Source organism: Nyctereutes procyonoides, unplaced genomic scaffold, assembly GCF_905146905.1.
Source record: "Nyctereutes procyonoides isolate TBG_1078 unplaced genomic scaffold, NYPRO_anot_genome, whole genome shotgun sequence".
Lineage (NCBI taxonomy): Eukaryota > Metazoa > Chordata > Mammalia > Carnivora > Canidae > Nyctereutes > Nyctereutes procyonoides.
The window spans coordinates 68,551,346-68,561,798 of NW_026575146.1; positions in this window are offsets into that span (position 1 = coordinate 68,551,346).

Sequence of the window (10,453 nt, forward strand, 5' to 3'; positions counted from 1 at the left end):
CATCCATGTTCCCCTACCATAAACATACATGAAGCCCAGATCCTTGAAATACTTCATTCTCTTCCTCCTGCACTTTTGTCATTCATTGTAGATGAAAACTGGCGGGATCCCTGGGTGGCGCAGCGGTTTAGCGCCTGCCTTTGGCCCAGGGCACGATCCTGGAGACCCGGGATTGAATCCCACATCGGGCTCCCGGTGCATGGAGCCTGCTTCTCCCTCTGCCTGTGTCTCTGCCTCTCTCTCTCTCTCTCTCTCTCTCTCTCTCTCTCTCTCTCACTATCATAAATAAAAAATTTAAAAAAAAGAAAACTGGGATCCCTGGGTGGCGCAGCGGTTTGGCGCCTGCCTTTGGCCCAGGGCGCGATCCCGGAGACCCGGGATCGAATCCCACGTCGGGCTCCCGGTGCGTGGAGCCTGCTTCTCCCTCTGCCTGTGTCTCTGCCTCTCTCTCTCTCTCTCTGTGACTGTCATAAATAAATAAAAAAAAAAAAATTAAAAATAAAAAAAAAGAAAAAAAAAGAAAACTGGTAAAATAACAGGGGAGGTATATGAACTAATTTAGAAACTCTTGTTGAGGAAGATTTAAAAAACCAGCGGTTTAGATCTAGTCACCATGTCATGACTAAAACTACTGCTGATTAAAATGGCATCCTGTCATTTCTGATAATCTGACAAACTACTTGTTAACCCCAAATCCAAGACGATCCCAGTTTCTTGTTTCTTTATAACACAGGGATATTCTTCTGTGAGTACTGGATCTACAAATTGTCTATTCCTATTTTCTTTTTTTTTTCTAATTTTCACAGTATTTTAGGAATTTATTCTAGAATTCCTGAATTTGCCATGGAATTAATTCAATTGTGGCAAAGGATCTTAACCCTTGCATGTTCTAAGAGTGTTGTTTTATTTCACAGCCACATAATGCCAAAATGGCTTTTTTTTTTTAAGATTTTATCTATTCATTCATGATAGGCAGAGACAGGCAGAGGGAGAAGCAGGCCCCATGCAGGTCAACTAATCTTTGATAAAACAGTCTCTTCAACAAATGATGTTGGGGAAAATTGGATAGCCACATGTAGAAGAATGAAACTGGACCACTTTCTTCCACCATACACAAAAACAAGCTCAAAGTAGATGAAAGACCTAAATATGAGGCAGGAATCCATCAAAATCGTAAGGAGGTCATAGGCAGCAAACTCTGTGACCTTGGCTGCAACAACCTCTTACTAGACACATCTTTAAAGGCAAGGGAAACAAAAGCAAAAATAACTATTGGAACTTCATCAAGATAAAAAGCTTTTGCACAGCAAAGGAAATTCAACAAACCTAAAAGGCAACCTATGGAATGGGAGAAGATATTCACAAATTATATATCAGATAAAGGGATAGTTCCAGAATCTATAAAGAATTTATCAAATTCCACACCCCAAAAACAAAACAAAAAAAATCCAGCCAAGAAATGGGCAGAAGACATGAACAGACATTTCTCCGAAGAAGACATACAAATGGCCAACACACACATGAAAAAATGTTCAGTATCACTTGATATCAGGAAAATACAAATCAAAACCACAATAAGATCCCTCCTCACATGGGTCAGATTGGCTAAAGTGAACAAGTCAGTAAATAACAGATGTTGGTGAGGATGTGGAGAAAGGGGAGCCCTCTTACACTGTTGGTGGGAATGCAAACTGGTGTGGCCACTCTTGAAAACAGTATGGAGATTCCTCAAAAAGTTCAAACTAGAACTACCCTATAACCCAGCAATTTAACTTCTAAATATTTATTCAAAGGGAACAAACATAGTGAATTGAAGGGGCACATGTACCCCATGTTTATAGCAGCAATGTCCACAATAGCCAAAATACGGAAAGAGCCCAGATTTCCATCAACAGATGAATGGGTTTTTTTTTAAAAAAAAGCTTTTATTCAGAGAGAGAGAGAGAGAGAGAAAGCACAGAGACACAGAGGGAGAAGCAGGCTCCATGCAGGGAGCTCGATGCGAGACTCCATCCCTGAGCCCCAGGATCACGTCCTGGGCCGAAGGCAGGCGACAAACTACTGAGCCACCCAGGGATCCCCAAAAATGGCTTTCTAGGGGAATCAATAATAGGTCTACCTACCCCTGCCCCAGGAAGGGTGATGGGGGTTCAGGAAAGGAAGAGATGAGAAAGAAGGGATTTGTATGAGCTGTGATTGCTGAGCTGCTTCCCCAGGCTTACTACTGGTTATGAAGCCCATGATCCAGCAAGGAGTGATTAATTTGTGACCAATTACACACTAACTGTAAGTCTGTGATCATGTGGAAGACCCACCCACTCTCCTTTTGCACACCTGCTACTTTGCCATCTTAAAAGTGTGGGTAGATGTGGCGGGGGGTGGGGTGTAAGGCAAGGACAGTGTATAGTTGATGTTAGAAGCGAGAGAATCCCCTTTGTGATGGTAATGGAGGAGCTGTGGTTGAGAAAAGGATCCTGAGTGGAATCTGGTGAGACAAATAGATGCTATGGAATGGAAACATCCACAGTGGCTTTGGATGATGGCACCACTGCTGCTTAGCTAGCGATTTTACACCCTTTAAGTTGACTTTCTCCCTACAACATGGGTCTGATAGCATCAATCTCAGGTTTTGCAAAATTTACACAAAGTAACTTTTTAAATACCCTGTGTGTGGTAAACAGCTGTAAATATTTCTTAGGTTAATAATCTCCCTCTATCCTACCATCTCAAGATCCTCTCTTGCAAACTGGGTGCTTCATGACTCAGTTCTTTATCTGCATATCCTTCCCCCTCTTTCCTACTGACCTCTACATTTGAGGGAAAGAAATTTGAGATTACAGGGAAACTGTTGGAGTGCCTCCTAGTGGGTGGGAATGGAGGTCCCCTTAATATAATTGTAGCAAGGGGAGTAAGTTCTTTGTTTCTTCCAGCCGGTCTGTCTCACAGAAGCCCTGGTCGAGTGTCATCCCTCTTTTCTACAAATGACATGAAGTGACTTTTTAATCTTTATCTCTTGCATTGTTTATTGTGGTAAGATGGACATAACCAATTCATCGTTAAGCCATTTTAAGGTGAACAGTTCTATGGTATTAAATAACTTCACACTACTGTGCAACCCTCATCACCATCCTTCCATGGAATTCTATCTTTCCAAACTGAAACTGCCCCATTAAACACTAACTCCCCATTTCTCATGCCCCCAGCTGGAGCCACTATTCTAGTTTTGGCTCTGAATTTGACCACCCTAGATACCTCATAAAAGTAAGATCATACAAGGGCACGTGGCTGGCTTAGTCGGTTAAGCATCTGACTTTGGGCTCAGGTCATGATCTCAGGGTCCTGGGATTGAGCCCTATGTCAGGTTCTGTGTCCAATGGGGAGTCTGCTTGTCCCTCTCCTTCTGTCCCTCCCCACCACTCATGCTTTCTGTCTCTCAAATGAATAACTCTTTAAAAAATAGGATCATAGAATTTTATCCTTTTGTTGACTGGCTTATCTCATTTAGCATAATGTCCTCAAGTTTAATTTGTGTTACAGCAGGTATCCATTTCCTTGCTTTTTAAGGCTGAATCCTATTTCATCCACATTGCGTTCATCCATTCCTTTGTTAGTGGACACTTGCTGACTTTATCAGTCTTAACTCCTAAATTGATGGCAAAGGAGTCCAGAAATGAAATACCCCTTAAGCTTTCCTTCCCGTTCCTACCCCCATCTTCATTCATGGGGTTGGAGGTCTTCATTTGGAGGAAGGGAAAGAAGAGTAGAGAGTCTTAGAAGCCATAAGGTATAGTAGGAGGAGGAGTATCTGAGTGGAGTCTGGGGAAAGATGGGAGAGGCAAAGGGCGATGTGGGGAGGGTAAGATTAGCAATGTAGAGAAATGACCCAAAACTTGGGAGGAGGCAAAAGACAATTATTTAGTTGTTCTTTTGGGGGAGTGCTGTGCTTGCAGTTTTTGTTGATGGAGTGATTTTACAGCTCTTCAGAGGCTGATTTGTGGCATCTTCTCTGGTGTTTGTATACTACTTTTAATTTTATGCTTCTACTTTTTCAGTTTATTCCACTGAACAAGCATGACTCATGAGATAGAACATTTTAGCCTAACTGTCCAAATTTACTCTCAGATGTGAAATCTTTTCCTGCATCTAGTTAAATGCTTGTCCTGAGCCACTTTTTAAAAAATCACATAATAGTCTCAATGTCAATTTAACAATCTAGTCCCATGCCACGAAACTCAATTTAAACTTTAAGCTCTCCTGAACTAGGAGATGGAAGCCCGGAATCCTGAGAAGGCATGTGTTCAGAAAGAGGAAAGGCAAGGGAGCAGGGAAGATAGTTACTTGTTTGGCACAGTGACAGACTCACATCTGCACCACCCAATCTGGATGTGTATAGCCAGCTTTTCTGGAATCAGCAGAGCTTCCCATCAATAGAGAAATGCCCATTGGAGGCTTTACTGATGAAGACAAATACATGCTGAGCTCAGCTGGTAGCTTATTCCTTCCTGAACCACGTTGAGGCCAGAAGCTTATCTTGCTGATGTTTGGCATAGCAATTTTACACAGTGTCTACTACTGTCTTACTGTGCTGGATGTTGAGCTCACTTCTTCATGCCCACTCCACCTGCCTCCCTCTTGTTATAATTTTTATCCTTCTATTGGTTGCCTTGTAGCTGCATGTACATCTCTAGGTGGCTAACCTAAAGAAATACTCAGACTCCTATAGGAGAAGAGATTTACAAGGTTGTAGGTTGTAATGATATGTATAATGTCAAATATTAGAAACCAACTAAAAGTCTATAAATAGATCACTCAAATGAAGTGTGTGTGTATACATACACACAAGGCCATTCTGTTAGGTTAAAGAATCAAGGTGTAGGAGAGTTCAAGAGGACAGAAGAGTATGGGTCCTCAACTCATCTGGTCCCACAAACTTACCTAGATAATTTTCAAAACATCCTGAACACCTACAAATTCAACCTGAGATTTAAAGAGAGAACAGCTAGAATGCTACAGAGAGAAAACTTTGTGCTTCTAACAGGTAGGAAGGTGAGAAAAAAAGAATAAAGTGGGGGAGGAGAACCGTGACTAGCAGGGCTAAAGAGGAGCTGTGAGAGCCTCTGGAGGGAGGAAAGTCCAGCCCTGGAGAAGCAGGAACTTTAAAAACCCACACCAGAGTTTTCCCTAACAGAAAAGTGCTTAGCGGGGAAATCAGGCAGAATCACAGGAGGGGCGATGAAGCCTCAAGATTCCTGGAGTCACTATTAGAGGAGGAGTGCCCGGTGGAAAGCTCACTGCAAACCGTGGTCCAAGATCGGTAAAGGGCTGGGTGCCACAGCTCCCCGGGGCATTTGGGAAAAGCCAGCTTGTTATGCAGACCAGCTCCGGAGCTGCCTTTGCCCTAGAGGCTGGCAACGGAAGGGGGTGGCTGTGCCCCGTTCCCTTCAGGAGAGGCGGTCGCCAGGATCACGGGTCCAGCAGCACAGGGCCCTGGATCCCAGGGCATCCACGTGGACAAAACCGGAAATCCTCCATTCCTCCTGGAACAGGTGGAAGCATGGAGGGCACAGGAAAGCGAAAACTCTCCTGCCGCTGGGACCCTGCAAGCTGTGCAGTGCACCTGCACCTGCCCCCAGGAGCATCTAGGCCAGTGATAACTGGGAGACTGCAATTAGTTACTCATGGGGAGCTCGACTTCAGAGCTGGAAACCTGGCCACCGCCATTTTTTCCCTCTTTGTTTCACCTTGTGTCTGGGAGAGGCGGGTCACCAGGGAACAAAGGCTTCACAGGATAAATAGCTCACACTGAGCCCAACACCTGGCAAGAGATGGGGCATTTCCACCCAGGCACAGACACCTGAGAATAAGCACGGCAGACCCCTCCCCCAGAAGACCAGCTAGAAGAACAAGGGAAGAGCAAGTTTACTGAACAAGTCCCTTTGGGACTGAGGGAAAATAGTATATAGACCTAGAGGGTCCTTTTTTTTTCCTTTTTCCATTATGATTTGTTTTTATATCAGACTAAAAATTTCCAATATTTTCTCTTTCCCCACTTTTTAAAAAAAGATTTTATTTATTCATGAGAGACACAGAGAGAGAGGAAGAGACACAGGTGGAGGGAGAAGCAGGCTCCATGCAGGGATCCCAACATGGGACTCCATCCCAGGACCCCGGGATCACGCCCTGAGCTGAAGGCAGACACTTCACTCAGGCATCCCTTTCTTTTCCCACCTTAACTACAATATTTTGCCAACTCTTCATTCTTTTTTCCTTTTTGACTTTCATATTTCTACAATTACATGTCTTAGATATATTTTTCACTTCTGGATTCCCTTCAATGTTTTCAATTTAATTTTGGTAGATATATGAGATGTCAGTATTTGTTTTTTTTTTTTGTTTGTTTGTTTTGTTTTGTTTGCTTTTTATTTTTATTTTTTTTCTGTTTTTTTTTTTAATTTTCATTCTGCCTCGTTTGGTTTTACAATGGTGGAAGTTATTACCTTCTAACACACGACCAAAATTCACCCAGAACCAAGTGGAATATTGTGTTGGCTCATTCTGTGAGATTATATTCCCTCTTCTTTCCCATTCTGCCCCCCACTTTTTTTTTAATTTTTTTTATTCATAGAGATGCAGAGAGAGCGAGAGAGAGAGAGGCAGAGACACAGGCAGAGGAAGAAGCAGCTCCATGTAGAGAGCCTGACGTGGGATTCGATCGAGGGTCTCCAGATCGCGCCCCGGGCTGCAGGCGGCGCTAAACCGCTGCACCACCAGGGCTGCCCTGCCCCCCCTCTTTTATCTTGTTTATGTTTTGGCGGTCAATGTTGGGGCTTTATATAAGTATTGCTGGTTTATATAAATTTGGGATTGAGGATCTTCTAACATACAGTACAGAATACACTCAGAACCAAGAGGATCACCCTCTAGGACCCCTCAGGTAAACTACATTCTATCTCCACTACCACTTCCTCATCACCACCATCACTCCCTTTATTCTCTTTTCTTTACTTTTTTTCTTTTTGCTGCTTCTTTGTTTTTCATTTTTGGCTTTTTATTTTTACTGCTGTGTTTTAAAATTTGTTTTCACTTTAGTGGTCCTTTTGTTTTATTTTGTTCTTTTCTTTTTCTTTCATTTTCTGGTCTCTGACCTCTTCAGAATCATCTAGGATATATTTTACTTAGGTCGTTGGTTGATATTTTTGACTCAGCCCACTCATACAGCCACTCCTCCACACTTGACAAAAATGACTAGAAGGAAGAACTCACCACAAAAGAAAGAATAAGGCTTTTTCGCAACGGGTTTGCTGCCAGAACACAGTTGTCATGAAAACCACCACTAAACCTAAACCAAAATGGGAAAGGAAAAGACTCACATCAACATCATCGTCATTGGACACGTAGATTTGGGCAAGTCTACCACTATTGGCCATCTGATCTACAAATGTGGTGGGATCAACAAAAGAACTATCGAAAAATTTGAGAAGGAGGCTGCTAAGATGGGAAAAGGCTCCTTCAAGTATGCCTGGGTCTTGGATAAACTGAAAGCTGAACGTGAACGTGGTAACACCATTGATATCTCCCTGTAGAAATTCGAGACCAGCAAGTATTACGTGACCATCATTGATGCCCCAGGACACAGAGAGTTTATCAAAAACATGATTACAGGCACATCTCAGGCTGACTGTGCTGTCCTGATTGTTGCTGCTGGTGTTGGTGAATTTGAAGCAGGTATCTCCAAGAATGGGCAGACCCGTGAGCATGCCCTTCTGGCTTACACGCTGGGTGTAAAACAACTAATTGTTGGTGTTAACAAAATAGGTTCCACTGAACCACGCTACAGCCAGAAGAGATATGAGGAAATCATTAAGGAAGTCAGCACCTACATTAAGAAAATTGGCTACAACCCCGACAAAGTAGCATTTGTGCCAATTTCTGGTTGGAATGGTGACAATATGCTGGAGCCAAGTGCTAACATGCCTTGGTTCAAGGGATGGAAAGTCACCCATAAAGATGGGAATGCCAGTGGAACCACACTGCTTGAAACTCTGGATTGCATTCTGCCACCAACTCATCCAACTGATAAGCCCTTGCGTCTGCCTCTCCAGGACGTCTACAAAATTGGTGGTATTGGTACTGTCCCAGTGGGTCGAGTGGAGACTGGTGTTCTTAAGCCTGGCATGGTGGTCACCTTTGCTCCAGTCAATGTTACAACTGAAGTAAAGTCTGTTGAAATGCACCATGAAGCTTTGAGTGAGGCTCTTCCTGGGGACAATGTGGGCTTCAATGTCAAGAAGGTATCTGTCAAAGATGTTCGCCGTGGCAACGTGGCTGGTGACAGCAAAAATGACCCACCAATGGAAGCAGCTGGCTTCATGGCTCAGGGGATAATCCCGAACCATCCAGCCAAATCAGTGCTGGATACGCACCTGTGCTGTATTGTCACACAGCTCACATTGCTTGCAAGTTTGCTGAGCTGAAGGAAAAGATAGATCGTCATTCTGGAAAAAAGCTGGAAGATGGTCCCAAGTTCTTGAAACCAGGGGATGCTGCCATTGTTGATATGGTTTCTGGCAAACCTCTGTGCGTTGAGAGCTTCTCTGACTATCCTCCTCTGGTCCGTTTTGTTGTCAGTGACATGAGACAGACAGTTGCTCTGGGTGTCATCAAAGCAGTGGACAAGAAGGCAGCTGGAGCTGGCAAAGTTACCAAGTCTTCCCAGAAGGTGACAAACCACGAGAGACTCCTAACTCTGGGAAACATACAAGGGGTATCTGAAGGGGAGGTGGACAGGGGATTGGGGTGACTGAGTGACGTGCACTGACAGGGGCACTTGATGGTATTTTCACTGAGCGTTACAGTGTACGTTGGCAAACTGAACTCCAATAAAAAAGTATACATACAAAAGGGCTGAAGAATAAATAAGCTGTGTCCCTCTTTAGAAACTTTTTAAATGGCAAAAAAAGCCTGGGGAAAGATAAATTAAAAAGAGCATAAATTAATAAAACAAGTCATGGTAGGAAGGATCAGAAGGCTAAAGTTTAGAAAGACTAGCACCTACCATGTATCAGCACTGTCCAAAAAATTAATGCAAGCCACATACATAATAGGAAACTTCCCAGTAGACACATTTTTAAAAATAGAAAACAGGTGAAATTAATTTTAATTTTTTTTTATTTATGATAGTCACAGAGAGAGAGAGAAAGAGGCAGAGACATAGGCAGAGGGAGAAGCAGGCTCCATGCACCGGGAGCCCGACGTGGGATTCAATCCCGGGTCTCCAGGATCGCGCCCTGGGCCAATGGCAGGCTCCAAACTGCTGCGCCACCCAGGGATCCCCTAAAAAATTTTTTTATTGGAGTTCAATTTGCCAACATATAGCATAACACCCAGGGCTCATCCCGCCAAGTGCCCCCCTCATTGCCCATCACCCAATCACCTCAACCTCCCGCCCTCCTCCCCTTCCACCACCCCTAGTTCGTTTCCCAGAATTAGGAGTCTTTATGTTCTGTCTCCCTTTCTGATATTTCCTACCCATTTCTTCTCTCTTCCCTTCTATTCCCTTTCACTATTTTTTATATTCCCCAAATGAATTAGGAATATAATGTTTGTCCTTCTCCATCTGACTCATTTCACTCAGCATAATGCCCTCCAGTTCCATCCATGTCGAAGCAAATGGTGGGTATTCGTCATTTCTAATGGCTGAGTAATATTCCATTGTATACATAAACCACATCTTCTTTATCCATTCATCTTTCGATGGACATCGAGGCTCCTTCCACAGTTTGGCTATTGTGGACATTGCTGCTAGAAACATTGGGGTGCAAGTGTCCCAGCATTTCACTGCATCAGTATCTTTGGGGTAAATCCCCAGCAGTGCAATTGCTGGGTCATAGGACAGGTCTATTTTTTAACTCTTTGAGGAACCTCCACCCAGTTTTCCAGAGTGGCTGTACCAGTTCACATTCCCACCAACAGTGTAAGAGGGTTCCCTTTTCTCCACATCCTCTCCAACATTTGTGGTTTCCTGCCTTGTTAATTTTCCCCATTCTCACTGGTGTGAGGTGGTATCTCATTGTGGTTTTGATTTGTATTTCCCTGATGGCAAGTGATGCAGAGCATTTTCTCATGTGCTTGTTGGCCATGTCTATGTCTTCCTCTGTGAGATTTCTGATCATGTCTTTTGCCCATTTCATGATTGGATTGTTTATTTCTTTGGTGTTGAGTTTAATAAGTTCTTTATAGATCTTGGAAACTAGTCCTTTATCTGATACGTCATTTGCAAATATCTTCTCCCATTCTGTAGGTTGTCTTTTAGTTTTGTTGACTGTATCCTTTGCTGTGCAACAGCTTCTTATCTTGATGAAGTCCCAATAGTTCATTTTTGCTTTTGTTTCTTTTGCCTTCGTGGATGTATCTTGCAAGAAGTTACTGTGGCCGAGTTCAAAAAGGGTGTTGC